Source organism: Gastrolobium bilobum, unplaced genomic scaffold, assembly GCF_033153095.1.
Source record: "Gastrolobium bilobum isolate Gb01-03AN ecotype WA unplaced genomic scaffold, APGP_CSIRO_Gbil_v1 utg59691, whole genome shotgun sequence".
Lineage (NCBI taxonomy): Eukaryota > Viridiplantae > Streptophyta > Magnoliopsida > Fabales > Fabaceae > Gastrolobium > Gastrolobium bilobum.
Genome location: NW_026897664.1, coordinates 23,650 through 42,500, shown reverse-complemented (window position 1 = coordinate 42,500; position 18,851 = coordinate 23,650). Strand labels below are relative to the sequence as shown.

Sequence of the window (18,851 nt, the reverse complement as noted above, 5' to 3'; positions counted from 1 at the left end):
TACGCATCGTCATGCAACATACCAACTGTTGCGGATCTAGCAAGTGTACTAGTCGTACAAGTAATAAAATGATGAGTAAAGATCGTTCCCACGAGGATTTGTGTCAAGCACTGACTAACCATATGTACTTGAGTTGAATCAAACAAAAGTTCATAGATTGCATAGATTTCTTGTCACCAGAAACTACACTGAATTGAATTAAAACTTGATAAATAAATAAAATGTAAATTATAATGTAAACAAGTAGTCAGATGTCATTTTCCCTCAAACATGAATTTATAGATGAACCAATTTCCATTATGAATTATCTACTATGTGATGTTGATCAACCTTTTTCTTATCATCTCAAGATGTAATCCCTTACTACCCTGATAGACACATTAATCAGAAACCCCAATCCCTTGGTGATTCCTTTCTTAATACATGCATTAATTACTAAGGTCTTAAGATCACATCAGAATCCTAGTATCAATCCCTTGACTACTAGAACACTGATGATGAAGTTGTCAAAAATAGAGAAACAATGTAAACATGTCTGTTCTACACTATTCCTCAACATGAAGAATTAATCAAGACAACTTCAAACAATCACATAATAGATAAACAAAACATCTAATTAACCATTCATAAATTCAAACTTGAGTTCCATTGAATCAGACTACAAAGGACTCTCCTAAGACATAATTGAAATACAAACATGAGAAGAAAGATCAAACTCCATTGACATGATAGTTGAGTCTTCAATCTCCAAGTGCAATTACATAGGAAATACTAACTATTACAAGAACTAATCCTAAGAATTTGGAAATTCAGAGAAAATGAGGAGTCAGATCAGATCTATGAAAGACCTGATCTGATCTCCCTTCTCCTAGTGTGATGAGAAAAGTCAGAATGAGATATGATAGATTGGATCTGATATCTAGAATCTTTCAGAATGTGAAGGCCCCTTGTCCTTTTATAATTTACAAATTACAACTGAAAACTGACATGGGCGCTAAAACTCTCATTTCTGGACGTTTTAGCGCTCAACCTTGACGGATGCCCAACTGCTTTTAACTGTCTTGGGCGCTAAAACGCTCAGTTTTGGGCGGTTCAGGCGCTAAAACGCTCAGTTTTGGGCGTTTTAATGTTCAGCACCAGCATCTTTTGTGCAACAGGGCGCTAAAACGCTCAGTTTTGGGCGTTTTAGCGCCCAACACTTAGAATTTTCCCATTCTTCAGAATCTTCTTCCTTCTCTCTTTTGCTTCTTGAGCTTCATTTCCCTACAAAAACAATGTAAATTTTCAACATAAGCTTCAGAACTTGTATTTGAGAGATTTCCAGGACATTAACCTCTTTTCCATCCATTTAATCACACAAATTGATATTAATTCATGCTTAAAAACCTGATGAACTAAGGGTTCATCACAATTCCCAGATTTGAACATTGCTGTCCTCAGCAATGAATTAAAACAGAGAAGGACTTGAGATTCTTTACAGATGAAATTCATGAGGATGGACTTCAATTAACAAAAGATCAACATTTCATGATACAAAATTATAACCATGCAATCTCTTATTTCCTATGATTTGCCCAACATCATTTGTGACTTTTCAACAGATCAGTAAAGATGATATACAGAGACTTCCAAACAACAACACCCCCTCACTAGGAACTTCTCAAAAATTATGAGAATTTTAACACTCTTGCACACTAGTGTTTAAGGATGTACTTATCACTCACTCTTCACTGCACTCAAACTACCATAGGCTTGCCCATCTTCTCACTATTCATAGTAACAATGATCCATAAGGTAGATCAAAAAGGTTTTGGTATGATTAGCAATGAGGCTTGGTGTGTGGCTTGACTAAAGGTAAGGATTTCTGTGAAAGGGTAAGTTCAGATCAAATGAATCAGATTCAGATAAGAGGGAATTCACAGTAATTAATCAATTTCTTCCTAATTCCCTCAACTTTCTTCCTTTTCATTCCTTGTTCTTTTCTTTGAACCTTTCTTCCTCCTTTTCTTCCTGACACTTTGTGTCTTTAACAAAAAAAAAAAAATTCTTTTTTCTTTCAGACACTTTGTGTCTTTAATACTTCCCTCTGTCTCTTCCAAACACTTTGTGTTTCACAACCTTTTCTTTCTTTTCCTTCTTTCTTTCTTATGTTTCCAACACCTTGCATTCACTTATTGCAAAAACACTTTCCTCCCCACAGAACACTCCATCCCTTATCACTTATCTGAAACTTTTAATCTGAAGGATTGGAATAAATGTGGTTCTTGGCTTGATAGACAACAGGCTAGGCTCAAGTGTTTCATGCAATTGGAACTTAAAGGTTGGCCATTTGACTTTCTGGTTCAAGAAGGAAATGCCTCTACCCTACACATCATCAACCATTTCAAGCAAGAAACAGGGCAAGTTCTAGAGCTATTCATGCAGTGAAGTGCTCTCTGAACAAAATTTTCTGTATAGGCTCAATTTCCTCACAGTTCAGAGTGTATGCTTGACTTTCTCTATATGCATCAAAACTAATCTTTCTACTCTTACACATTGAATGAGTCATGCAATCATTTCATTTAAGCTCAACATGCAAGGTATAAGATTGTATCCTTAATTTGATCAATCATATAAAACTTTGATCAGTCAAATCCTCATGGAATTCCATATCACAACTGAAATCCAAATTCAATATTACAGCTAAAATCTAAATCACACAGAAAACTTAGAAAAGAAAAGAGATTGAGATGTTTCCCTGTTTTGGCTCATCAATTTGTGTGACATCTCCATGAAATTTGCATGCCATTCAATCACACCCAATTCCCAGATTTAAATGTTGCTGTCCCCAGCAACTAATTGAAATCTAAAACAGCAATTGATCACTGAAACACATTATACATAACCCAATAGCATCAGTACTATCGCAATGTGAATCAGTCAAAACAGTAATTATCTCAATGTACTAAACTGAATTACAAAACTAAACTAACAGCAAAATAAAACTAAGAGAAAACTACCCAGAAACATGTAAATCATATGAGTGGACCAGCGCTAAAACGTTGAAATCAAGCGTTTTAGCGCTGGTCTCCAGAGACATGTGCACATTGATGTGCGTCGCATCGCGCTAAAACGGTCACGTCTGAACGTTTTAGCGCTCTGGACCAGAAAGAACAAAAATTCAAACATAAATTTAAATTGCTGAAAAATAAAAGATTCAATCTCAAATATCAATGGTGTCTGTCAATGTTGAAGAACAAATCCCCGGCAACGGCGCCAAAAACTTGTTGCGGATCTAGCAAGTGTACTAGTCGTACAAGTAATAAAATGATGAGTAAAGATCGTTCCCACGAGGATTTGTGTCAAGCACTGACTAACCATATGTACTTGAGTTGAATCAAACAAAAGTTCATAGATTGCATAGATTTCTTGTCACCAGAAACTACACTGAATTGAATTAAAACTTGATAAATAAATAAAATGTAAATTATAATGTAAACAAGTAGTCAGATGTCATTTTCCCTCAAACATGAATTTATAGATGAACCAATTTCCATTATGAATTATCTACTATGTGATGTTGATCAACCTTTTTCTTATCATCTCAAAATGTAATCCCTTACTACCCTGATAGACACATTAATCAGAAACCCCAATCCCTTGGTGATTCCTTTCTTAATACATGCATTAATTACTAAGGTCTTAAGATCACATCAGAATCCTAGCATCAATCCCTTGACTACTAGAACACTGATGATGAAGTTGTCAAAAATAGAGAAACAATGTAAACATGTCTGTTCTACACTATTCCTCAACATGAAGAATTAATCAAGACAACTTCAAACAATCACATAATAGATAAACAAAACGTCTAATTAACCATTCATAAATTCAAACTTGAGTTCCATTGAATCAGACTACAAAGGACTCTCCTAAGACATAATTGAAATACATACATGAGAAGAAAGATCAAACTCCATTGACATGATAGTTGAGTCTTCAATCTCCAAGTGCAATTACATAGGAAATACTAACTATTACAAGAACTAATCCTAAGAATTTAGAAATTCAGAGAAAATGAGGAGTCAGATCAGATCTATGAAAGACCTGATCTGATCTCCCTTCTCCTAGTGTGATAAGAAAAGTCAGAATGAGATATGATAGATTGGATCTGATATCTAGAATCTTTCAGAATGTGAAGGCCCCTTGTCCTTTTATAATTTACAAATTACAACTGAAAACTGACATGGGCGCTAAAACTCCCATTTCTGGACGTTTTAGCGCTCAACCTTGACGGATGCCCAACTGCTTTTAACCGTCTTGGGCGCTAAAACGCTCAGTTTTGGGCGTTTTAATGTTCAGGCGCTAAAATGCTCAGTTTTGGGCGTTTTAATGTTCAGCACCAGCATCTTTTGTGCAACAGGGCGCTAAAACGCTCAGTTTTGGGCGTTTTAGCGCCCAACACTTAGAATTTTCCCATTCTTCAGAATCTTCTTCCTTCTCTCTTTTGCTTCTTGAGCTTCATTTCCCTACAAAAACAATGTAAATTTTCAACATAAGCTTCAGAACTTGTATTTGAGAGATTTCCAGGACATTAACCTCTTTTCCATCCATTTAATCACACAAATTGATATTAATTCATGCTTAAAAACCTGATGAACTAAGGGTTCATCACCAACATAGGGAACCACCATCCTATGCCACACCAAATGCATACACATACGTATAACAAAGCATTAAACTATTTCATTGCATTTATATACACAATCACAACCTCTACCCAATCAAGGCTTGGTGGAATAGTCAAGGGAATTACACCCAAGGTCCGAAGGCTTACCTCAAAGCTTCAGTCAACCTTTGTTTTTCACCAACAGGTTCTGCAACCAATCAACTTTGGTTTCAAACTATAGCTTACTAGGTACACACCTACACCAAGGTGCCATAGCATCAATCAAGCAATCCAATGAATATTTACATATATCCATTAATACAACAACAACTCTACATCATAACTTAGCTTGAACTTACCTATTCCAAAGAGCTAATTAAGCTCCATAGCTTGCTCCAACGTTTGGTCACTCAATGTTGATCCCAATGCCTCAATCCTATCATCATAAAGGCATAATCAACAACCAACCAAACCATGATCATAATTGCAAGAAAACCCACAACCAAGTATCATGTTCTTGCAAATTTTCAAAGCATAATCAAATGGCTAACTAAGTTCATTTCTAGCATTTTTCATAACATGCACTAAGCTCCATTCTTCCAAGAGCATATCTAATCTGCTCACACTATCAAAAACCCCCAAAACACTATTCATCCATAACCCTAACCATGAAATTTTCAAGGAAACAAGGTACAAGGGTTAGAATCTTACTACCAATGGTTACACAACCAAGGATTGATGGTTCCTTAAGCTTCCAAGGAGAGAATCACCTCCAATCACCCCAAAACCTTCAAAGGGTCGAAACTTTGGAGAAGAAAATCCCACAACACAACACTCCCCACCAAGAACCAATTTAGTCTTTTGAATCGTTCAAATCGGTTGAGAATCAACCTCCCTAGGTTTTCTCTCTCTCTCTCTCTCTCTCTCTCTCTCTCTCTCTCTCTCTCTCTCTCTTTTCCTCTCCTTTTACTTCTTCTTCTTCTCTTCTTCTGGCGTCGACGGGAAATGGGGAGGGGTTTGGGTTTTCTATTTGTTATATCACTTAACATAAGTTAAGTGGTAACAAGTGGGTATTAGTTCGTCTATCTATTCAACTCCATTAATTACCAAACTTTACCCGAAAGTCTGGAATAATATTCTAGGAATATTTCCACTTTTATTTTTATATTTTGGGTACTTTTCCCTACATCCATTTATACCCCTTAATTTTCACAGAGTACATTTTTTACCTCCAAAGTGACTCCAATTCATTTAATTAAGTCTTATACTTAATTTTACTCACTAATACATGCTTAATTATTTAATTACATGTAATTTACTAATTAATTAGGCTAGGGCTATTATAAGAATTTAATTATCATGTTGTAACCCTTCGATTTGCGTGCAAAGCTTTTATTTTCTTTTTCATTTTTAATAAATGTGGGATCCACCACTAGTTGAGTCTCAACATGAGAATTCAATTCTCATGTAACATAAGAAAATCAAACCCTATATACATACATATATATATATATATATATATATATATATATATATATATAAGGGCATATTGTTCTTACATCGGTGTAAGAATAAGAAGCTTTATACTTAATCTTGATCATTGATCTGCTTAAATTTAGTGGCACATCTATAATAAATCAGAGCCATTAGATATAAATAGGATCAATAGTCAAATTGAAAGTGTAACTTACACTGGAGTAAAATGATCATGACCCATAAAAATGGTTGTAAGAGATTGTAAGTATAATCTGCCACATATATATAGGCCAGTGATATGCGTCCAGCATATGATGCTTTCTAAGCTAAAAGAAGCAAGGAATTGATCATAAATGAGTGAAAATAGTTCATAAATGTTAGAAATATTGATTATTCCTTCTCAATCATTCTCTCACTCAATTTATACATTTTGACAGCCGAAAACATAAAAAAGAAGTGAAAAGAGAGAAGTCAACAGTGCAAGTCCCGCGCGAACCACTCGGTGAATGGCACGATCCGCGCCATAAGACCAATTGCTCTCTGTTTTGCCGCCGCGCAGATTTGGCGTAGAACGCACGGGCGGCTTTTATGATTACTAATTATTGCGAATTATATCTGATTAAGCCCAATTCGATGGTAATTTTGGAAGACCTTTGCCTAACCCTAATAAGGGAGATCAGAAAGGAAGGGAGGACACTTTTTGGTGGGGGAGAAGAGAATAAAAAGAAGAGAGTGAGAGAATTCTTGAGAGTTCTTGGAGCGTTTGAAGAATCTCACAATCAAGATTGAGGATCGTCATCATATTCTTCATCATTAGGTTCTGAACTTTATTTTCTTTTACATTGAATTCGTCATACATGAATATGTCTGGCTAGTTTTTGTTATTGTGGTAAGGGTCGCAACCCTTAATGTTAACCCCTTGTAGTTTGCTTAACTTTATATTTTTTTATTCTAATTGAGTTTATTTTGCCTTGTTCTTCATCTCATAATTCTTCTAGAACCGATCAATCTATTAGGATTTTGAAGGTTAGAGTTTTCAATAGGGATATTGCGATTCTAATTCCTGACAAAATGTAAGATAACTGTTCATGTATGCACTAAGGATAGGCTACATGAACCGCAAACGTGAAAGATTCACTGATTCTAAGGCTTAGCTTGAAAAGAAATTTCTAAGGGATTAGGATTCTAATAGAGTTAATAAGGTTAAAGTCATTAAGGAATTATGGCTTAACCAATTAAATAAAAGATAGTGAATCGTTTGATCAATTGCATAATTAAACTTAAACGTTAATTCAGGTTACAAGGTGGGGATCATAAAGGTGTTTGTTTCTTTTTACCTCAATATCTTCTCAAATATTTTCTCAACCATTAATCTTTTGTTCTTGAGTTTAAAAAGAATCTTGGAAACTATTTTTACTTTATTGATATGTTCTTGTTTTTCACAAATCACAATTGTTCTTTAAATCAATTTTATTAATCCGACAAGAAAGGAATAGTTATTAGTTATAATAAATTTGGTGTCTCAATCCTCGTGGAGACGATACTCTACTTATCACTTATTACTTGGAACGATCGGTACACTTGCCGAGTTTGCAATAGCCAGATTCTTTGATTATAGTGTCAAATTAAAAGTTTGACACCTGATTTGAGAGCCGTGAGATCAAGACAGATCAATGATGTTATATGCTTATAAATCAAAGTCGTTAGATCAAGACAATATCAACGACTCTCACTTAAAAATAAGTGGATCCCATTGTAAAGAGAAGTGAGAGAAAATACTAGTGGAACTCACTCATTTTTATGTGAGTGACAAATAAATTTTATGTGCAGCAAAAACAGAAACATTAAACATATATATATGTAGGACATGATCATTTAACACCAATATTAAACTAAAGAGTTTGATATCAAATCTTAATTGTTAATTTTAGTCTATCTAACAGTTATGATTTTTTGGGAGTTAATAATTAATTAATAAGTGTGACCCAATAAATTATAACCGTTAGATTGACATAAATCAACAGTTAAGATTTGATGTCAAACTTTTTAATTTGACTCCGGTGTCAAAAGAACCTGCCTCTATACATATATATATGTGTGTGTGTGTGTGAGAAAAATGTTTCTCCTATAAGAGGAGATAAAATTATCTCCTGTAAATTAAGTCCTGTGATAGGAGAAATGTTAATTCTTATATATAAAGGGTCTATTTTTTCTGTAGTCATTGCATGTTTTTTTAGTAGCAGACATAGAAAAAGTGGAACCCACTTTTTTTTTTTTTTTTTAAAGTCAGGATCCGTTGACGTATTCTGATTACTCTGATTTGCTACAAATTTTTTTTCACAGCAATAGCAGAGTTATATTCCTCATGTATATATAGATGAGGTAGGATCTTTTGACACCTCATTTGAGAGTCGTTAGATCAAAAAAGATCAACGACTCTGATTTGTAAGCATGTGACATCATTGATCTTTTTTGATCTAACTACTATCAGATGAGATGTCAAATTTTAAATTTGACTGATCCTACTTTTATATATATATATATATATATATATATATATATATATATATATATATATATATATATGGATCAATTTACACTAAGATAAAAATAATAATTTTTACATTCATTATCCACCGTTAATTCTACTTTCCTCTAATGATTCACATAAACTCCTATCTCCAATAAATTAGAACCGTAAGGTACCCTGTCTACGTTGTGATTGAATAGGAAAAATCTCACTAAGAAAAAAACAACTGAGATTGGATATACCTAAAAAGAGTCTTTGGACACAGTTAACAAAAACAAATACATTATTTAAAGAAGCTGCTCGTAACTAGAAACCACCAATAGTTGTGTGGTCAAAAGATTTTACAAAGAATAGACTTATAAAATGCATCTCTTAGGCTGTGTTGGGACCGAATCTATCATATTTATCTCTGAATATTCTTTCTTGTTCAACACAATTTCGAAACGTAGCAAGTTGATATGGTAAACAAACATTGGCAGTTTCAGATAAAAACAAACATTTAAATATATTGAAAAAAACCATTAAACCACCTCGTATTGCTGTGACTACGAGTAGTTTTAAATGAAGGTGGGACCATAATGGTGCGTGATTTCGGCATTTACGTCTATTGGTAAACAAAAAGCTGTTCCTATATACGTTAGACTTTATAGTAGCCATCTGGGTCTTTGGCCCTGTTTTTACTTCAAAAATAAATAAATAAAGTAGCATGTTATATTTATAAACTTTTTTATTTATAAATTCTTATAAATTACACTATTTTTTTGAGAGAACACTTATTATACTATGTTATCCCGAAAGAACATAGTATAATTTGTAAAAAATTTTAAATTTTTTTTGTAAACGGATCCTTCCCTATAAATAAAATTAGTATAATCGGATATTTTATTTCACATGAAGTCCATAAAGATGAGTATATATGGAAATGTTGGTTTGAGAAATAAATAAATAAATAAATAAAATTAGTACAATAGGATATTTTATTTCACATGACGTCCATAAAGATGAGTATATATGGAAATGTTGGTTTGAGTTATTTATGTGGTTTATTAATCTCATAAATAAAATGTCTAAATTGTATTATTTTGATTTTTTCAGTTGAACCACCTTTCACTATCTTTATGTGCATATCTTTCACTCCAGGCAATATCCTCACCTGCAGCTCAATTATATATTATTTACTATACCCTTCACAATTTTCTATATTTATATTTCAGGACTCAATTTATCTGATTTTTCACATTCACAAAAGTGGGTATAGTTCAGTTCAGTTTCATTTTTAGCTAGAACTGAATCAAATTGGTAAAGTGATTCGGTTTGAGCCAATTTTGAAAAAATAGTTCAATTCTTGAATGAGTTCAAAGAAAATATGTTTTTTTTATGCTGTTCGAATCAATTCATTGTTCAATTTGATTTATTTGATTTTTTTATATATCCCTACTTTTAACTACTGACATGAACATCGGAGTCCCTACAAATAAATCACCACCTATCGTCCAACCACAAAATACATAGAAACCTTTCAAGCAGCTCGGATAATTACTATCAATCACTTCGTATGACCATAAGGGAGATTAGATTCAAGCAACCACCTAGTCCATCGACCTCAGACCAAATAGTAAACAACTTTTTTTATAACCCTTTCTTGTCATTGTATAAAATGTCATACTAATTTTATTAACAAAAAATAGCTCAAAATATTTAGTGAAACTAACATAAAATTTTATCTCATAATAAACAGAATATTAAAAAGAGAAAGTCAAACAATATTATGATTGTAAGTAGTTTTTACTCTTACAAAAAAGGGGGTGCTGCAATGAGCTTTAGGTAATTTGATTTCACAAACTGGTCCAGTTTTTTTTTTATCAATTTTGAACCTACCAATATATGCATGCTGGAATTGTAAATTTGTTCTGAAATTGGGCCATTTTTTAATTAAGAAAGCGAAAGCTTAATAAAACCAATAGTTGCTTACTCAATCTGATATTGACCCCGTAGTCATAGTATCCATTTGGGAAAAATAAACATGAGCCACTTGTTAGCAAACAACTCATCAGAGGTTCTCTTTCCTATTTCACCAGAAAAATTGCCAGTATCTATGACTCAACTACTTTTTCAACATCTATAACCCCATTCTTCTCCAAAGTTGTTTACTACCATAACCATAAATTAATAAGACTCTTTCTCTGATTTTCTTACCTTCTATATATTTCTCAACCCCAATAGAACACTTTTTACACCTTTTCTTCATTCTATGTTCTCCTCTTCTTTATGTGAGATTGAAAATCCTCTTAGGCCACAACTTTGTTAAGGTATATATTCTATCCCTTTACTTTTTTTCTTCTTTTCTCCCCCATACGGGGTTGATGATCCTAATGAAAATATGTTTCTTTCTTATTGTTTTCAGAGAGGGTGAATTGGTGAAGGTTTTGAAGGAATTGTCAAGGCTTATATATATGTCATGACAACTTGTTGACAGAAGAGAGAGAGCACAACTGAACATACCCAAAAGACTTTTTGTGTGTGAGCAGTGTTGTACTCTCTGTTCTTCTGTCAACGTACTAGGTTTCTCACAAGCTAGCTATGTATAGTCCCTTAACTCCATGAAAATGTTCTGTTGATTTTCTTGAACATGCATATTTCTTATGGAGTAAACCCTGGTAAGTACTTATTTTTCCTTTAACCTGCTGTTGTTTATGTGAATATATTTTCAGCCATACATATTTTGTGTGTGTGTGTATTGCAATTGAGACACTACATTCCATAACACTAAGTTGAAGGCACACACATAGTATAATACACTCATGAATAGATATTCTCATGTTAAAATTTCACATGATCATGATTCATGACTACCATCTGACAAAAATATCTATGTTCATTTTAATTTTTAATGTGATAGGAAAAATAAAAAAAAGAACACAATTTAACCTGCCACTATCCGGGGCTAACTATAATCACTTAGAAAAGCTTGATTTTGAAGGGGTGATCCATCTTGTTTTGATTAATTGCAAGGACACTCGTTTATTTGTAATGGCAATAAATATCATGATTATGTTAAAATGGTACTCCATGTTCGTTTTTGATACAATTTTCTTTAACTAGACTAAGTTGGATTCTAGGAGATTTTGTATACTTATATAAAGAGAATCTTCAAAGTGCATTGCATATTGATGGGGAAATAAACTTTAGCTGTCATTGCAAATAAATAAGTATACGTGCTCCCTGTTCCTTGTTTCTTTTTTTATCAAACTCAAACCATAAAGCCTTGTCTTTTATGTGAATTTAGAAAATATTTAGAGTAGGTATATCATTTATTAAATATGGTAAAAAATAACATTTATACTATTCCATTTTATTGGTTATTTCCCCTCATATTCTATTATTTTTTCAGTTTTTAATAAGGAAATAAGTACTCTCGTAGCATGTTCTTGTAAATTTGAAAGCAAATGATCATTTTATTTTTCCTTTTTATTATAGTTTTGAATGCAGGCCCTGTGGGTGCGGAGAGTAGAAAATAACAGAATATTTATTAGTTATAAATCCATAAACAATTCGAATTCCTCATTATGGTGGATGCCATATTTTTTTAAAAAAATTCTATTTCGATACATGAATATACACTGATCCTTTTTTCTCTTAACCATTAATTTTTTTTTTTTTTTGATAACACTTAACCATTAATTTTACATTGTGTAGTTTTGACACAAGGTAGGGGTTCAAATCTTCGCAATACGTAAGAGAATTAATTAACCTAAAAGGCATTAAGCTAACGTGGGGGTGAAAAACTAAAATCGTCATGAACTTAGGTCCTTTTGTTTTAAATTTTGGTATAATTAATTTTGAAAGTATTGATGTTAAATTTTTTTATTTATGTTTGAAGAAATTATTTTTTTTATGTTACTCAACTAACTATGTTAATTACTTACTAATATATTCGTGTTAAAAGAATAAGAACCCAGCAAGTGCATTCATCTGTCTTCATATGGAAATCTCACCTATTATAATGTAACTCTAGAGTATAGCTAGGAAAGTATGAAAGTAGATATGTAAGTTGATCCTATCTCATATATATATATATATATATATATATATATATATATATATATATGACAAAATGATTTCTGCAGCTGCTGTACCTACAGTAAGCAAGGATCTGTGTCCGGATCCTAGGATACGACAATGGATCCTGAGTTTTTTTTATTTTTAAAAAAGCCGTGGGGCCCACTTTTCTGTGTCAGCTGTAAATAACACTATCTACGGCTGCTGCAGAAATGTTAAGCCCTATATATATATATATATATATGGATAATTCGCAAGGATAAAAATCAACTTGATGTGTAGGGCATTGTTGATGCCATACCATGCCATTTAGGGGTGTGCAAAAAAACTGGTTCACTTGCCCTGCCCTTGATCCGACCTTGATCCGACCCATAAATACCCATATTTTTTGAACTGGTATAAATACTGACCCACTTTTATTTGGGACAGTTTTAGACCTGACTCGTTTTAATATTGACCCACTAACCCAAAACTTGACCCATACCCATTATGTGAAAAAAAAATCATAATTACATTAAAAGAAAAGTTTTAAAGTAAAACAATTACGTCAAAATTTTTTATGGAAAATATTTTCATAAAAATTTTCGCAAAAATTTTTGACGAAAAATATTTTCATCAAAATTTGTGACTAAAAACATATCGGTAAAAAAATTTGACGGAATATTTTTTTTGTCAAATTTTTTTACGGAATCTAAATTTCGTCAAAATATTTCACAAAAAAATATATTCATAAAAACTTTCGACGAAACACATTTTCATTGAAATTCTTTGACGGAAAAAATTTCATCAAAATTCTTTACAAATTTCAAATTTCGGCGAAAGTTTTCGACGGAAACATTTTTGTTAAACTTTTTGACAAAAAAAAATTTCGTCGAAATTTTTAGCGAAACATATTTCTATCAAAAAATTTCGACTAAATATTTACGTCAAGTTTTTTGATAAAGAATATATCCATCAAAATTTTCAACGGAACACATTTCTGTAAAAAAATTCTTAAAACATTTTGACAAAAATATTTCGATAAGAAATTTTGACAAAAAAAATATTTTTTCTAAATTCTTTAGAGAATCTAAATTTCGTCGAAAGTTTCAAACGAAACATTTTCCTCAAAACAATTTTCATTGAAAATTTTGACGAAAAACATTTCTATCAAAAAAATTCGACGGCAAAAAATTTCATTAAAATTCTTTACAGATTTCAAATTTCAGCGAAAGTTTTCGACGGAAATATTTTCGTCATCAAAAAATTTTGACGGAAAAAAATTTCATCAAAATTCTTTACAGATTTCAAATTTTGGCGAAAGTTTTCGACGAAAACATTTTCGTCATCAAGAAATTTTCACGGCCAAAAATATCGACGACAAAAAATTTCATCAAAATTCTTTACAGATTTCAAATTTCGGCAAAAGTTTTCGACGGAAATATTTTCGTCGTCAAAAAATTTCATCAAAATTCTTTACAAATTTCAAATTTTGGCAAAAGTTTTCGAAGGAAACATTTTCGTCATCAAAAAATTTTGACGGCAAAAAAATTCATCAAAATTCTTTACAAATTTCAAATTTCGGCGAAAGTTTTCGACGAAAAAATTTTCGTTAAAATTTTTGAAAAAAAAAAATTTTCGTCAAAATTTTTAGCGAAACACATTTCCATAGAAAATTTTCAACTAAATATTTTCTTCAAGTTTTTTGATAAAAAACTTCCATCAAAATTTTCAACGAAACACATTTGTATAAAAAAATTCCGTAAATTTTTTTGACAAAAAAAACATTTTGACGAAAAAAATATCTGTCAAAATTCTTTAGAGAATCTAAATTTCGTCGAAAGTTTCAAATGAAACATTTCCCTCGAAATAATTTTCATCAGAACACATTCCCATCGAAATTTTGAACGAAAGACATTCCGTCAAATTTTTTGACAAAATCCTTTTTCGTTTAAAACATTTGATGGATGAAATCATTTTCGTCAAAACTGTTGACGGAAACTAAATTTCAATTGAAATTTTTTTTTTGTAAATTTTCGACGAAAAAATAATTTTGTGACGAAATTTTCGTCTTTTGCAACGTAAAAATTTTGACAAAATTTTGTGAGAAAACCAAGTCAAAAACGGGTCAGGTCAGATTTGACCCAGTTCAGAAACCAAGTCAGTCCCACTTCAGAAACCAAGTCAGGTCAGATCCAAACTTGTTCTGAACTAGTTCAACAAAATCCAATCCAAGTCAGACCTGACTTGGATCAAATTAAAGCGGGTCAGGTCAAAATACCTGACCTATAAAAACCAAGTTGGGTCGAGTCGAACAAAAATCCGACCCGACCTGACCCATGCACAGCTCTAAATTGCCATTGGGAGGTTCATGCCCGTTACATTAGAGTAGCCTAGACCATTTACAAAATAATTTTGTCAAGACTAACACCATGGTTGTTCCAATATAATGATATCCTAATTTGATTATTAAATTCGGATTTTATTTTCTGCCGTGGTGGTATGAAGATGAAGGAAAAGACAAGAAATCTTGACACCTATAGACAAAACTTTGCAATGTACTTATATGATCTTTTATGCACGTGAGGTAATATTTATCTCACTTTAGAAATGTAAGAATATGATCCTTTATTTGGGTTTTAGTAACTAGCCCTATAACCAGGGCTTATGTGGTCAGTCCAGAACACAGGCACATGCAATTCATACGATGAATTTTACTATTGTTTTTCTATTTACTTTTATCTCTTTATAAATTCCACTTCTTTATTTACATATCTTGGCTTGAAGGTACAAGTTTAATGGATTTTTGTAGCATTACCATCTTTGCCATGAATCAAAGAAGAGGAAAACAACTCTCAGTGTTGGAGAGTTGTTTCTCTTATTTCTCACCTTTCAATTTTTGTATTATAGTTTTTTAATAGATGTGGGTCTCACCATACCTTAAGTCTACAACATGAGATATTATATCTCTAACAATAGGAGAAAATCGAGACCCGCCAAATAATACTCAAACTTTTTTCACAACACATTAAAGAAATTTAACTAACTCAAACAACAATTTTCAAGAATAAATATAGCTAATTATAATTACTCACTATCCTAACTTCTGAGCACTCCTTTGAAATTAGTGGTTTCTTCTTCCAATTTTGCCTGGTTATGAATCACAAGATACATCCTCAAAACTTCAAAGTTCAAACTATCACAATTCACACATAATATTTTTAAAGTACACACGGAAGCAAAAACAATATCAAGGTAAAGAACACAATAGGTTAACTATAAATCACATAACTCTACGTTGTTAGACTTTGTGCTGCTCAAACCTCAGATTAAATGCCAAAACAAAGTACTCAATAAATGATTGTGCATTGTGTAAAAATAAAGGCATCAAGGATCAACAGGAGGTTAATTTATTTTGAAAGATCAACCCATCACACAGCAACCAAAACCCCTACCTAAAAATAATTGATTTGGAATAAATAGGAAGTTCACTTGTGAAAGTTTTTACCATGAAAAAATCCCACTTATAAAGCTTTCACCGAGAAGAAAGATATATCAGCAATTCTCTCAAAGTCAACAAAGATTGTCCTGCATCTCAGCAAGCAATCCATGCACCTCAGAAAGCCACTTTCTGCAACTCTTCTGTAAAGATTATCTCATACCACCTATATATAGAAACCATTTAGAAAGCTTTACTGCCTCACCACTTGTAACAACTTGTAGAGACAAACCCCAAAGCTAGTCACCCCCTCAGTATAAGTACAAGTGAGCTAAATAGAAAGAAGATCATCTTCTTCTACATGAAAAATATGCTTGCTATGGGTTAAAGTTGCATCAAATCACTTGTGTAGAAAAAGATCATCATAATCATTCCAAATAAAAATGATTCTGGTCAATAATCAAATAGAAAAAGGAAAAAAAAAAAAATCCTAACTCACATACTGTGCAAATCAACCTATGATCTCACCAGTTGACTAGGATATAGGGTTGTGCATGGGTCAGGTCGGGTCAGGTTTTTGTCCGACTCGACCCAACTTGGTTTTTATAGGTCAGGTATTTTGACCCGACCCGCTTTAATTTGATCCAAGTCAGGTCTGACTTGGATTGGATTTTGTTGAACTAGTTCAGAACCAGTTTGGATCTGACCTAACTTGGTTTTTGAAGTGGGTCTGACTTGGTTTCTGAACTGGGTCAAATCTGACCTGACCCGTTTGTGACTTGGTTTTCTCACAAAATTTTGTCGAAATTTTTACGTTGCAAAAGACGAAAATTTCGTCAAAAAATAATTTTTTCGTCGAAATTTTTACAAAAAAAAAAATTTCTATTGAAATTTAGTTTCCGTCAACAGTTTTGACGAAAATGATTTCTTCCATCAAATGTTTTAAACGAAAAAAGAATTTTGTCAAAAAATTTGACGGAATATTTTTCGTTCAAAATTTCGATGGGAATGTGTTCTAACGAAAATTTTGACGGAAATTATTTCGAGGGAAATGTTTCATTTGAAACTTTCGACGAAATTTAGATTCTCTAAAGAATTTTGACAGAATATTTTTTTCGTCAAAACGTTTTTTTTGTCAAAAAAATTTACGGAATTTTTTATAAAAATGTGTTTCGTTGAAAATTTTGATGGAAATTTTTTATCAAAAAACTTGACGAAAATATTTAGTTGAAAATTTTCGATGGAAATGTATTTCGCTAAAAATTTCGACGAAAATTTTTTTTTGTCCAAAAATTTAACGAAAATATTTTTGTCGAAAACTTTCGCCGAAATTTGAAATGTGTAAAGAATTTTGATGAATTTTTTTGCAGTCGAAACTTTTTGCCGTCAAAATTTTTTGATGACGAAAATTTTTCCGTCGAAAACTTTTGCCGAAATTTGAAATATGTAAAGAATTTTGATGAAATTTTTGCCGTCGATATTTTTGGCCGTCAAAATTTTTGATGACGAAAATGTTTCCGTTGAAAACTTTCGCCAAAATTTGAAATCTATAAAGAATTTTGATTAAATTTTTTGCCATTGAAATTTTTTGCCGTCAAAATTTTTTGATGACGAAAATATTTCTGTGAAAACTTTCGCCGAAATTTGAAATCTGTAAAGAATTTTAATGAAATTTTTTGCCATCGAAATTTTTTGATGAAAATATGTTTCGTCGAAATTTTCAATGGAAATTGTTTTGAGGAAAATGTTTCATTTGAAATTTTGACATAATTGTTTTACGTTAAAACTTTTATTTTAATGTAATTGTGAAAAAAAAATTCACATAATGGGTATGGGTCAAGTTTTGGGTCAGTGGGTCAATATTAAAACGAGTCAGGTCTAAAACTGACCCAAATAAAAGTGGGTCAGTATGTAAACCAGTTCAAAAAATATGGGAATTTATGGGTCGGGTCAAGGTCGGATCAAGGGCAGGGCAAGTAAACCAGTTTTTTTGCACACCCCTTCTAGGATATTGTGAAGGGCATGTCTTGTAATTTATGAAATAAAACAGGGACATTTTGGATATGCAATTTCTCTCTAATATGTTGCACCTCTGTTTTATCCTAACTTCAAGTGTGCCTCACAGTCACAAGTAAATGAGAAATGTTTCTTCTACATATAGCATTCTACACCCCTCCCATGTACCTATAAACAATGTCTAAATTATTGGTTAAATTGATTATTGAAATAGTAATATATTCCAATTTATCGCAAACGAATTCCTATTTGAAATAGTAATATATTCCAATTATCAAATTATTGGTCCAGGGGAAGCCCGTGGCGGGGAGCTACCACCAATGAGCTAAGGCTACACCAACCGTAGCAAGTGGATCCGACACCATGTTTCAACCCAAAACTTAAGGCATTGGGTTCATGGGTCCTTTCACTTATATACTCTTCACTTAGCTCATTACCAACCAATGTGGGACTCATCACACTTGTATATCTCAACAGTTATAAGTTCAACTCAGTGTTCACATTATATATATATATATATATATATATATATATATATATATATATATATATATATATATATATATATATATATATATATATATATATATATATATATATATATATATATATATTTACACCAGTGTAAGTTACACTCTTAATCTTATTCGTTGATCTCATTTATATCTAAGGGCTCAAATTTTTTAGTAATGTGAGCCATTGGA

At 32.1% G+C, this 18,851-nt stretch overlaps 1 long non-coding RNA gene across 1 annotated transcript; it reads left to right on the top strand.

Annotated features, from left to right (window-relative positions):
* The first annotated feature begins 10,715 nt into the window (after positions 1-10,715).
* LOC133309130 (uncharacterized) lies at positions 10,716-18,642 on the top strand. The gene is made up of 3 exons (XR_009751282.1): positions 10,716-10,963; positions 11,059-11,311; positions 18,439-18,642. It is a non-coding gene; the product is annotated as an uncharacterized LOC133309130 (long non-coding RNA).
* Positions 18,643-18,851: the final 209 nt, after the last annotated feature.